The sequence below is a fragment of the Canis lupus genome, chromosome 29 (genome assembly GCF_011100685.1).
Source record: "Canis lupus familiaris isolate Mischka breed German Shepherd chromosome 29, alternate assembly UU_Cfam_GSD_1.0, whole genome shotgun sequence".
NCBI lineage: Eukaryota > Metazoa > Chordata > Mammalia > Carnivora > Canidae > Canis > Canis lupus.
In genome coordinates, this window is record NC_049250.1 from 15,637,037 (window position 1) to 15,650,397 (window position 13,361).

Below are 13,361 nucleotides of genomic sequence, written 5' to 3' on the forward strand. Positions count from 1 at the left end.
CATTAGAGAAATGTAAACTAAAACCACAATGAGATATCACCCTACCCTGTTAAAATGGCCATGATCAAAAAGGCAGGAGAGGAAAAATTCTGGCATGGATGTGAAGAAAATGGAACATTTGTGTGCTATTGGTGGGAATCTAAATTGGTGCAGCCACTATGGAAACAGTATAGAGGATCCTCAAATACCTGAAAATGTAACTACCAGATGATCCTGTAATTCTACTTCTGAGAGTATATCCAGAGGAAATGAAAATACTAAGTGGATATGATATGTGCACCCTCACATTCATAACAGGATTATTTACAATAGCCAAGACATGGTAGCAACTTAAGTGTCAACATACAGATGGATAAGGAAGTTGTGGTATATATATAAGGGAATATTATTCAACCATAAAAAGCAAAGAAATTCTACTATTTGCAACAACATGTATGGACCTTGAAGGCATTATGCTAAGTGAAATAAGACAAAGGAAGACAAATACTCTATCACTTATGTGTAAAATCATTAAAAGAAAAATCACAGAAAAAGACCTGTGGTTACCAAACATGGAGGACAGAGAGGGAATTGTAGGAAATTTGTGGTCAAAACATACAAATTTCCAGTTATAAGATAAATAACTATTAGGGATGTAATGTACAGCAGGATGACTATAATCAGCACTTTTGAATGATATATAGATAAGAGAGTAAATCTTGAGTTTTCATCACAAGAAAATCTTATCTTTTTTTCTTTTTATTCTATCTGTATGAGAAGATAGATGTTAGCTGAACCTATTGCAATCATTTCACAACATCTGTAAATCAGACTATCATGCTGTATGCCTTAAATTTATACATTGATGTATGTCAGTTTTTTCTTAATAAAACTGGAAAATGGCCATTGTGAGTTTTTTAGGATAATTATAATTTAGCTATTTTGTGCTAATAATCTAGAAAAAGATTAAAATGCACTTTCTGAAAGAAAAGACATCTAAAAGAGATTTCTGTATTTCTGATAAGTTGCTAAAATCCCAAAGAATATAAGATCATGCTCTCATATGTATAAATAATATTTTGTTAGTTGTTAAAAATTCTCATAGAAAAGTAAAGAATTAAAGAACTAGATCCTATTAGGACTAAGTACTTGCAAAAAAAGAGATGGGGGGAGGAAAGGAAAAAAGGAAGGAAGGAAGAAGAGGGAGGAAATGAGCAGGGAGAGAAGGAAGGACAGGTGGGCCTAAGTCAAGAAAATGGACATGATTCTCAAACTTTGCCAGGCCATACTCTGATTACCTCTCAGCACTGACTGAGCAGCCCCTCACCTATAGGTTCAGTCCTTTTTTTTTTTTTTAAGATTTTATTTATTTATGAAAGACACAGAGAGAGAGAGAGACTGAGGCAGAGACACAGGCAGAGGGAGAAGCAGGCTCCATGCAGGGAGCCTGACGTGGGACTTGATCCCAGGTCTCCAGGATCAGGCCCTGAGCTGAAGGCGGTCTAAACCACTGAGCCACCCAGGCTCCCCAGTCCCATTGGATTTTTGACCCAACTCTGTACACCTGCACAAAGTTGGATTAGCCAGTGGACTAATAATCTCCCTGTACCTAGGCATGAGATGGTAACACCCCACTAGGGGAGCATGCACCCATATACATGTACCTTCATTTACATGTAAATTACACACAAGTTATATACATCATAAGACATACATAGAAGGGTGAATTTTTAGAGAATGAGGATAAAAATATATATAAATGACAGTGCTAGTACATCCCTTCTTTCCTCCAATGGATCACATGCACAGTCTCCAGGATGAATATTCCCAGCTTGGAGATGTCTGGTGGAAGTTCCTCCTGGAAGCCCCAGTTGTGGTTTACTCATCTGTGTGACTGTCCTTCTGTCTTTTTTAATTTACTCTCAGGTTCCCTTCTCCTTCCACCATGAGCAGGCACCCTCATCTGAATCCCAATCCACTCATCTGGACCCCTGAAACTCTGATTTATTTGGTTTCAAATCTTTTCCTCCTGGGAGCTTGACTCTTCTCTTTAAGCCTCACCCACTGGGATCAGGGATTTGATCTGCAAACATACGGAACACCTACAACCACAACGGTGCCACTCACCTGGCTCAATCACTGGCTCTACCTCAAAACGCTTGCTGTTGTATCAAATCCTTCAGGACACTTGGGTACTATAATGCTGCTCCTCAGGAAGTAAGATGGAAGTTGTTCGAATAAAGCAACCATTCAGTGTACACCTGGTGACAATAGATACTTTTTCTTTACTCCTGTGTCACATAAAACACAAGCAGGGATATGTCAATCTGACAGACTATAGCAGCACAAATCAGAGTGTTTATTATAATACATGTCTAATATATCTTTGGTGTCAGTTGTATTGACTTTCCTATTAATCATTAGCATACTAATTAAATAAAAATTCATTTATTACCACATTTTAGATTAGATTGGCTTTTTCCCCCTTTATGCCATCTGGTGTGTCTTCTTCCAGTACAGTCTCTTTCAAATATGCAATCTCAGGGTTATAAAACTCTCTGAAAATGTAATAACCAATACCACAGTTAAACAAATGCCTTCAAAGGACAAGAGAATTGCTTTGTTGAGCCTTCTGATATCAGTGACATAAGTCAGCTGTGAGTCTGATATCAACAATTAACTCAGCATCTTCAAAGCCACAGGATTCTCTAAAATGAAGAGTAAAGGACTGAAATTTTGGCTTCAGCTCTTCTTCTCACTCTAAAATCCTGATACTCTTGAAATTCTCATAGCTGACTAAGTTAACCAATTATCAAAGGAGAAAATATAAGAAGACTTAAGAAAACTTTTGTTCCAAAAGTACTATGTAGTAGGGATCATGGATGTTTAAATTTAGTTATCTAACAAGAAATACTGCAATAAAAAATAAAGGCAAAAAATAAAAATCCTCTTATGTCTACATATAAAAGGAGTAACTGTAGAACAGTTCTAAAACCAAAAACAAAACACAAGATAACTATCACTAAATTGTCGCAAAAGAGCATTGAGAATGAAAATTTAACATTGAGAAGGAAAATATAATCATATTTTTTAAAGATTTTATTTGTTTATTCCTGAGAGACACACACAGAGAGAGAAGCATAGACACAGGCAGAGAGAGAAGCAGAGTCCATGCAGGGAGCCCGATGCGGGACTTGATCCCAGGACTCCAGGATCACACCCTGAGCCGAAGGCAGATGCTCAACCACTGAGCCACTCAGGCATCCCAATATAATAATATTTAACAATTACTTTATATCTCACCTTAAACTTGATTAGCCAGAAAAATATTAGAAAAAAATCCAAGGTTAGATAAAAGCATAATCAGGAAAAGTAAAAAAAAGAAAAAAGAAAAGAAAAGAAAAGAAATACTCACCAGCACTGCATCATTTCAATATAGAATATTTCATTGTTAGAGAACATTACTGGAGGCAAAACCACTTCCAGTTTGATTATTATGTTTTTCAATTTTAGAACTTCTAGTTCACTCTTTCAAATTTGAAATATAGGTCTTTATGTTTCCAGTTTCCTCATGAAATATTTAAGACTGAGTTTTACCTCCATAAACATAATAAACATGGTTTGTGTTGGTCTGCCTCTGGTAATTCTACTCAGCAGATGTCCCATGGATCTGTTTCAGTGGTCTCTTAGTCATCTTTTCTTGTCTCTCTCTGTTACCTTTAACAGTGTAGTGGACATCATAGTTGGAAAAAAAATGTCTTAAAGTTATGAGGCTGAGGATGACCTTTGTCCTCCTCTAAGAGAAGATTTTCATTTGCTTCTGCTAGGAGCTCAAGTTGCATTGACCATCTAGGCTCCATTTGATGAAACTTCAAGGTTTGAAGTTTTGGGGCCCATGGATGCCTAGAAGCTGCTTGGAATCCATGCAAGAGTTGCTTTATGTCTGATTCACTCTCATTCCTAGGGTGCAGCCTTTTGGTCCCCCATCCACAACTGGTGTTCCCATGGACCCCCATTCTTGGTATCACTGAACTCTAGTTTAGGGTCCCCCATACTCTGAGGGTATCACAGTCAGTACTTATCCTTTCAGCCACCTGTTCTAGGTTGGCAAATGTTGCCTACCACGCAAAAGTGATCTCAATGCCAGGCTCATGTTCTGTATTACTGTCTTCTCGCAGGTCTTGGCAAGGTAGTTCTTTACTATTTCGTCAGGTCTTAGGGGCTTTTTTGAAGATTTTTAAATATTTTATCAAGCTCTTTGAGTCAATGTCAGTAGGAGTGTTGGCCCAAATTATCTAGTCCATCATTAAAGGGGGCAGTAATTGTAAATGGGATTGACTCCTTAATTTCTCTTTCTTCAGTCTCATTGTTAGTGTATAGAAATGCCACTGATTTCTGGGCATTGATTTTGTATCCTGCCACGCTACCAAATTGCTGTATGAGTTCTAGCAATCTTGGGGTGGAGGCTTTTGGGTTTTCTATGCAGAGTATCATGTCATCAGCGAAGAGGGAGAGTTTGACTTCTTCTTTGCCAATTTGAATGCCTTTAATGTGTTTTTGTTGTCTGATTGCTGAGGCTAGGACTTCCAGTACTATGTTGAATAGCAGTGGTGAGAGTGGACATCCCTGTCTTGTCCTGATCTTAGGGGAAAGGCTCCCAGTGCTTCCCCATTGAGAATGATATTTGCTGTGGGCTTTTCGTAGATGGCTTTTAAGATGTTGAGGAATGTTCCCTCTATCCCTACACTCTGAAGAGTTTTGATCAGGAATGGATGCTGTATTTTGTCAAATGCTTTCTCTGCATCTAATGAGAGGATCATATTCTTGGTTTTTCTCCATTCTTGGTTTTTCTCTTGCTGGAATGGTTTTCAAAACCATTCTTGGTTTTTCTCTTGCTGATATGATGAATCACATTGATTGTTTTACGAGTGTTGAACCAGCCTTGTGTCCCGGGGATAAATCCTACTTGGTCATGGTGAATAATTTTCTTAATGTACTCTTGGATCCTATTGGCTAGTATCTTGTTGAGAATTTTTGCATCCATGTTCATCAGGGATATTGGTCTGTAATTCTCCTTTTTGGTGGGGTCTTTGTCTGGTTTTGGAATTAAAGTGATGCTGGCCTCATAGAACGAATTTGGAAGTACTCCATCTCTTTCTATCTTTCCAAACAGCTTTAGTAGAATAGGTATGGTTTCTTCTTTAAACGTTTGATAGAATTCCCCAGGGAAGCCATCTGGCCCTGGACTTTTGTGTCTTGGGAGGTTTTTGATGACTGCTTCAATTTCCTCCCTGATTATTGGCCTGTTCAGGTTTTCTATTTCTTCCTGTTCCTGTTTTGGTAGTTTGTGGCTTTCCAGGAATGCGTCCATTTCTTCTAGATTGCCTAATTTATTGGTGTATAGCTGTTCATAATATGTTTTTAAAATCGTTTGTATTTCCTTGGTGTTGGTAGTGATCTCTCCTTTCTCATTCATGATTTTATTAATTTAAGTCTTCTCTCTCTTCTTTTTAATAAGGGTGGCTAATGGTTTATCTATCTTATTAATTCTTTCAAAGAACCAACTCCTGGTTCTGTTGATCTGTTCCATTGTAATGTGTCTCTTATCATTAGAATATAAGCACCATAAGCATGAGGAAGTTCTTTGTTTCAATCACTGAGGAGCCTAAATAAGACTGGCATACTGTAAATGCTCAATAAATATTTATTGACTTATTATTATTTATTATATGGAGGTTAATTGTTTAATACACATTTGAATGAAATCATCATACAATTTGTATGAAACTTACTGAATACTTTTTTTTGGAATTAGATAGAAGTAAAGAAAACAATGACATATATTAGTTGTCCAGTAGGAAACTTTATTTTATTTATTTATTTATTTATTTATTTATTTATTTATTTTTAGTAGGAAACTTTTAAAGGAAAATGATATATACTCCTTCAGTAGGTGTTTAACCTTGAACTATGGTTGGACTACTGCCCCTTTTATTTTTTTTAATTTTTTTAATTTATTTTTTATTGGTGTTCAATTTACTAACATACAGAATAACCCCCAGGGCCCGTCACCCATTCACTCCCACCCCCCGCCCTCCTCCCCTTCTACCACCCCTAGTTCGTTTTCCAGAGTTAGCAGTCTTTACATTCTGTCTCCCTTTCTGATTTCCCACACATTTCTTCTCCCTTCCCTTATATTCCCTTTCACTATTATTTATATTCCCCAAATGAATGAGAACATATAATGTCTGTCCTTCTCCGACTGACTTACTTCTATCAGCATAATACCCTCCAGTTCCATCCACGTTGAAGCAAATGGTGGGTATTTGTCATTTCTAATAGCTGAGTAATATTCCATTGTATACATAAACCACATCTTCTTTATCCATTCATCTTTCGATGGACACCGAGGCTCCTTCCACAGTTTGGCTATCATGGCCATTGCTGCTATAAACATTGGGGTGCAGGTGTCCCAGCGTTTCATTGCATTTGTATCTTTGGGGTAAATCCCCAACAGTGCAATTGCTGGGTCGTAGGGCAGGTCTATTTTTAACTCTTTGAGGAACCTCCACACAGTTTTCCAGAGTGGCTGCACCAGTTCACATTCCCACCTACAGTGTAAGAGGGTTCCCTTTTCTCTGCATCCTCTCCAACATTTGTTGTTTCCTGCCTTGTTAATTTTCCCCATTCTCACTGGTGTGAGGTGGTATCTCATTGTGGTTTTGATTTGTATTTCCCTGATGGCAAGTGATGCAGAGCATTTTCTCATGTGCATGTTGGCCATGTCTATGTCTTCCTCTGTGAGATTTCTCTTCATGTCTTTTGCCCATTTCATGATTGGATCGTTTGTTTCTTTGGTGTTGAGTTTAATAAGTTCTTTATAGATCTTGGAAACTAGCCCTTTATCTGATACGTCATTTGCAAATATCTTCTCCCATTCTGTAGGTTGTCTTTTAGTTTTGTTGACTGTATCTTTTGCTGTGCAAAAGCTTCTTATCTTGATGAAGTCCCAATAGTTCATTTTTGCTTTTGTTTCTCTTGCCTTTGTGGATGTATCTTGCAAGAAGTTACTGTGGCTGAGTTCAAAAAGGGTGTTGCCTGTGTTCTCCTCTAGGATTTTGATGGAATCTTGTCTCACATTTAGATCTTTCATCCATTTTGAGTTTATCTTTGTGTATGGTGCAAGAGAGTGGTCTAGTTTCATTCTTCTGCATGTGGATGTCCAGTTTTCCCAGCACCATTTATTGAAGAGACTGTCTTTCTTCCAGTGGATAGTCTTTCCTCCTTTATCGAGTATTAGTTGACCATAAAGTTCAGGGTCCACTTCTGGGTTCTCTATTCTGTTCCATTGATTTGTGTCTGTTTTTGTGCCAGTACCACACTGTCTTGTTGACCACAGCTTTGTAGTACAACCTGAAATCTGGCATTGTGATGCCCCCAGATATGGTTTTCTTTTTTAAAATTCCCCTGGCTATTCGGGGTCTTTTCTGATTCCACACAAATCTTAAAATAATTTGTTCTAACTCTCTGAAGAAAGTCCATGGTATTTTGATAGGGATTGCATTAAACGTGCAATATTAATTTTCACAATATTAATTCTGCCAATCCATGAGCATGGAATATTTTTCCATCTCTTTGTGTCTTACTCAATTTCTTTCAGAAGTGTTCTATAGTTTTTAGGGTATAGATCCTTTACATCTTTGGTTAGGTTTATTCCTAGGTATCTTATGCTTTTGGGTGCAATCCAATATCCCTGATGAACATGGATGCAAAAATTCTCAACAAGATACTGGCCAATAGGATCCAACAGTACATTAAGAAAATTATTCACCATGACCAAGTAGGATTTATCCCCGGGACACAAGGCTGGTTCAACACCCGTAAAACAATCAATGTGATTCATCATATCAGGAAGAGAAAAACCAAGAACCATATGATCCTCTCATTAGATGCAGAGAAAGCATTTGACAAAATACAGCATCCATTCCTGATCAAAACTCTTCAGAGTGTAGGGATAGAGGGAACATTCCTCAACATCTTAAAAGCCATCTACGAAAAGCCCACAGCAAATATCATTCTCAATGGGGAAGCACTGGGAGCCTTTCCCCTAAGATCAGGACAAGACAGGGATGTCCACTCTCACCACTGCTATTCAACATAGTACTGGAAGTCCTAGCCTCAGCAATCAGACAACAAAAACACATTAAAGGCATTCAAATTGGCAAAGAAGAAGTCAAACTCTCCCTCTTCGCTGATGACATGATACTCTGCATAGAAAACCCAAAAGCCTCCACCCCAAGATTGCTAGAACTCATACAGCAATTTGGTAGCGTGGCAGGATACAAAATCAATGCCCAGAAATCAGTGGCATTTCTATACACTAACAATGAGACTGAAGAAAGAGAAATTAAGGAGTCAATCCCATTTACAATTGCACCCAAAAGCATAAGATACCTAGGAATAAACCCAACCAAAGACGTAAAGGATCTATACCCTAAAAACTATAGAACACTTTTGAAAGAAATTGAGGAAGACACAAAGAGATGGAAAAATATTCCATGCTCATGGATTGGCAGAATTAATATTGTGAAAATGTCAATGTTACCCAGGGCAATGTACACGTTTAATGCAATCCCTATCAAAATACCATGGACTTTCTTCAGAGAGTTAGAACAAATTATTTTAAGATTTGTGTGGAATCAGAAAAGACCCCGAATAGCCAGGGGAATTTTAAAAAAGAAAACCATATCTGGGGGCATCACAATGCCAGATTTCAGGTTGTACTACAAAGCTGTGGTCAACAAGACAGTGTGGTACTGGCACAAAAACAGACACAAATCAATGGAACAGAATAGAGAACCCAGAAGTGGACCCTGAACTTTATGGTCAACTAATACTCGATAAAGGAGGAAAGACTATCCACTGGAAGAAAGACAGTCTCTTCAATAAATGGTGCTGGGAAAACTGGACATCCACATGCAGAAGAATGAAACTAGACCACTCTCTTGCACCATACACAAAGATAAACTCAAAATGGATGAAAGATCTAAATGTGAGACAAGATTCCATCAAAATCCTAGAGGAGAACACAGGCAACACCCTTTTTGAACTCAGCCACAGTAACTTCTTGCAAGATACATCCACAAAGGCAAGAGAAACAAAAGCAAAAATGAACTATTGGGACTTCATCAAGATAAGAAGCTTTTGCACAGCAAAAGATACAGTCAACAAAACTAAAAGACAACCTACAGAATGGGAGAAGATATTTGCAAATGACGTATCAGATAAAGGGCTAGTTTCCAAGATCTATAAAGAACTTATTAAACTCAACACCAAAGAAACAAACAATCCAATCATGAAATGGGCAAAAGACATGAAGAGAAATCTCACAGAGGAAGACATAGACATGGCCAACATGCACATGAGAAAATGCTCTGCATCACTTGCCATCAGGGAAATACAAATCAAAACCACAATGAGATACCACCTCACACCAGTGAGAATGGGGAAAATTAACAAGGCAGGAAACCACAAATGCTGGAGAGGATGCAGAGAAAAGGGAACCCTCTTGCACTGTAGGTGGGAATGTGAACTGGTGCAGCCACTCTGGAAAACTGTGTGGAGGTTCCTCAAAGAGTTAAAAATAGACCTGCCCTACAACCTTGCAATTGCACTGTTGGGAATTTTCCCCAAAGATTCAGATGCAATGAAATGCCGGGACACCTGCACCCCGATGTTTATAGCAGCAATGGCTACAATAGCCAAACTGTGGAAGGAGCCTCGGTGTCCATCGAAAGATGAATGGATAAAGATGTGGTTTATGTATACAATGGAATATTACTCAGCCATTAGAAATGACAAATACCCACCATTTGCTTCAACGTGGATGGAACTGGAGGGTATTATGCTGAGTTAAATAAGTCAATCGGAGAAGGACAAACATTATATGTTCTCATTCATTTGGGGGATATAAATAATAGTGAAAGGGAATAGAAGGGAAGGGAGAAGAAATGTGTGGGAAATATCAGAAAAGGAGACACAACATAAAGACTCCTAACTTTGGGAAACGAACTAGGGGTGGTGGAAGGGGAGGAGGGCGGGGGGTGGGGGTGAATGGGTGACGGGCACTGAAGGGGGCACTTGATGGGATGAGCACTGGTTGTTATTCTGCATGTTGGTAAATTGAACACCAATAAAAAATTTATTATTAAAAAAAGAGACAGATTACAAAAGCTTAAATAAAAAGGTAAATTACATGAAATAATATATTAGCATATAATATTGGAAGGTGGTACATATTATGGAAAACAGTAAAGCTGAACAGATCTGTAGAGTCAGGACAGGAAGAAGAGTTACAGCTTTCTTCAAAGTAGCCAGAGTAGGCTTCATTGAAAAGATGAAATGTTAGCAAAAACTTACAGGTGGTGAGGGAGTTTCTATGTGTATATCTAGGGGCAGAGGGAACATCCAGCAGAAAGACCCTAAGCTAAGCTTGTGTCCATCCTGATCATGGAACATCAGAAAATCCATATGGCTATAGTGGAGTGAGAGAAAGACAAGAAAAGGATGAGTTATGAGATATCATGGAGGTGAGTGAGGTAGAGTTGGCCACAGGGCCTTAGGGCCAATGTGTGAACTTCAGCCATAGGGAGCACTTCACTGGGCAGAGATGAGGTTTGACCATTCTGGCTGGGGTGCTGGAAATGGGTGGAAAGAAAAACTGGGGACCAGTTAGGAGCCCACTGCAGTAACACAGAAAACAGATTATATTATATTGTCTCAATATAACTCTGGGCATAGAGTTTTTAATTTTTTAATGTGACATCAATGACATTTTGACAGATGTGGAATATGAGAAAGAGAGAGAGAGAGAGAGAGAATACTATGTTTTCCAAGATTTTTGGCCTGAGCCACCAGAAAGATGGAATTGCCATCCACAGAGAAGGGGAAGGCAATGTGTAGAACAGCCTAGCAGAAAGTTAGAAATGTAGTTTGCATTGCATTTGACATATCTACTAGACAATGGAGAAAGACACTCAAGTCAGATATTCCAGTCAGAAGATAGGGGTGGGAAATCCAAAATGGATATATAAGTTTGAGACTCTTAAGCTTATATTTAAAGCCATGAGACTTAATGAGATTCCCAAGGGAACAAAAATAGAATAATAAAAGATGTCAAGGACTGAGCACTCAAACATTAAGAGGTCCCAATATCATTCATAACATTGATTTTAGAGCAATAAAAGGAAAAGCTGAGTGGTGGGCAAAAGAGAACAGTTTGAGGACAACAGAAGAGAAAACATGAATCAAGAAAACACAGGAAATGTGGCCAAAAAACATTTACCTTCCTAACCGCTCCTTGCCAGATACTTTACCTCTTTCCATGCAGCTTTTTTATTTTCTTGGGAGTTAGAAGTAGACGTCATTTCAGCTATTCAGGCTGGGACTATTAGTATACCACACTTCAGAAATTTTTTATAACCAATAGGAGATTTTCAGAATCAGTAGGTACAGAAGAGACAGAAAGTAAGTTCTTCTGCAGACATCACAGTCATTGTAAAATCAGCCCTGCACAAAACTGTTACCGAGCTGAACTTATCTCCAACATCACTTCAGTTCCCTTTCTCTATACCCTTTTCCATCCAGTAACTCTGATCCTCAATCACAGCAGTTACACAGCATCCTCAAACTGAGGTCGGCCTAGTGCTTCTGAAGCCCGAAACTTCTTTTTTATTTTTATTTTTTTTATTTATGATAGTCACACAGACTGTGTGAGAGAGAGAGAGGCAGAGACACAGGCAGAGGGAGAAGCAGGCTCCATGCACCGGGAGCCCGACGTGGGACTCGATCCTGGGTCTCCAGGAACGCGCCGGGCCAAAGGCAGGCGCCAAACCGCTGCGCCACCCAGGGATCCCCTGAAGCCCGAAACTTCTAACACATCACTCCTCTTCAAAAAACTTCTCTATTTCCTGTCTGAGGATGTGGCAGCCTTATACTGTGCTAGCAAACAAAGGTGTTATTATTTGATAGTGATTCATTGGACAATTTCCCTTCTAAACATTTACACTTAAAAGCTCCTTTCAAAAAAAAAAAAAAAAAAACCCAAACTGACTAAAGTGAATGAAGTAGGGCACTTTTTGGAACAGTGAGAACATAGAAATGTAAGGAGGGGCAAGCACAGTCCCACCTCAAGAGGTCCTGGTCTAACCCGTTCATGAAGAATGCTACTTACTGCCCTGGCCAACAGAGGCTGGGCAGTCTCCCTATTTAGAATATCTGAGGGTCATTTTAACTTGGAATTTCCTATGGGCAAAATAAGACTATTTGATAGGCACTGAGCTTGCACTATGAAATAATGTATCTACTGTAGATTAGCAGTTAATGTAGACATTTAATTCCTAGAAGTATTAGGTTAAACCATGTGAATGGCCTTTCTGTAGGTCAAAAATAATCACATATTGGCCTTTTCATTTGATCCAACCCAGTACACACATGGATTTATTTAAAACACAGGGCAGCCCAGGTGACTCAGTGGTTTAGCGCCGCCTTCAGCCCGGGGCCTGATCCTAGAGACACCGGATCGAGTCCCACATCGGGCTCCCTGCATGGAGCCTGCTTCTCCCTCTGCCGGTGTCTCTGCCTCTCTCTCTCTCTCTCTCTCTCTGTGTGTGTGTCTCTCGTGAATAAATAAATAAAATCTTAAAAAATAAATAAAACAAGACATAACTATTTTGTGGTTTTGTTAAAATCTACCCATTTCTTATATCATTTGTGACTGCATAAAATTTTTGTCCTTAACAAAATCTACCTATTTCTCTTACTGTTCGTGAGTGAATTATCATAGGAGACATGTATCTCCTTGTGAATGAATCCAGCCAAATGTTCTCTATTAAATGCCTTCTGCCACTAATATAGCAGGGGGTCTTAGAGTTCATTATTATTTAATAGACTGTCAGACTCTTAAAATCCCATTGGACCTTTTCAAGCCCATTTCACAGAAGCAATTAATGTTCTCCTCTTAGCAGCAATAAACTTAACCTATATATTTAGGTCCCTTCCTTAGTTCAAATATAACATAAATAAATCTTAAGCTCAACAGCATAATTTTGTCCCTTGACTACAAGGATATTTGCCTTATGGGTTCCTGTAGTATGTTTTCCTGAAGGGGGAAAGCACTGAGTCTATATCTCAGCTGTATTCCTTAGCAGCCATATGACTTCGGTACAATCTCTTGTTAGAAACCCCAGCTAGATGTTCATTGTATCTGTTTTTTCTTCTTTCTGGAACCACATAAGTATCAGGTTCCCTTGAAATTTGGTGGGTCTTTGTCCAGGAAATATGAGTGAAAGTGATGTGTGTCACCCCCAGATGCAGCAGTTAAA

The 13,361-nt window shown here is 38.7% G+C and overlaps 1 long non-coding RNA gene across 5 annotated transcripts in view; it reads right to left on the reverse strand.

The window, feature by feature from the left end:
• LOC102154401 overlaps positions 1-13,361 on the reverse strand; it is a 78,707-nt gene that overhangs the window by 17,794 nt on the left and 47,552 nt on the right. For 4 of the 5 annotated variants that reach the window (XR_005381026.1, XR_005381025.1, XR_005381028.1 and 1 more), the window contains one exon: positions 2,107-2,270. This is a non-coding gene — a long non-coding RNA (uncharacterized LOC102154401). Of the gene's footprint in view, positions 1-2,106; positions 2,271-2,434; positions 2,607-13,361 lie in introns of those variants that run through there. The other variant, XR_005381029.1, reaches the window with a different exon arrangement.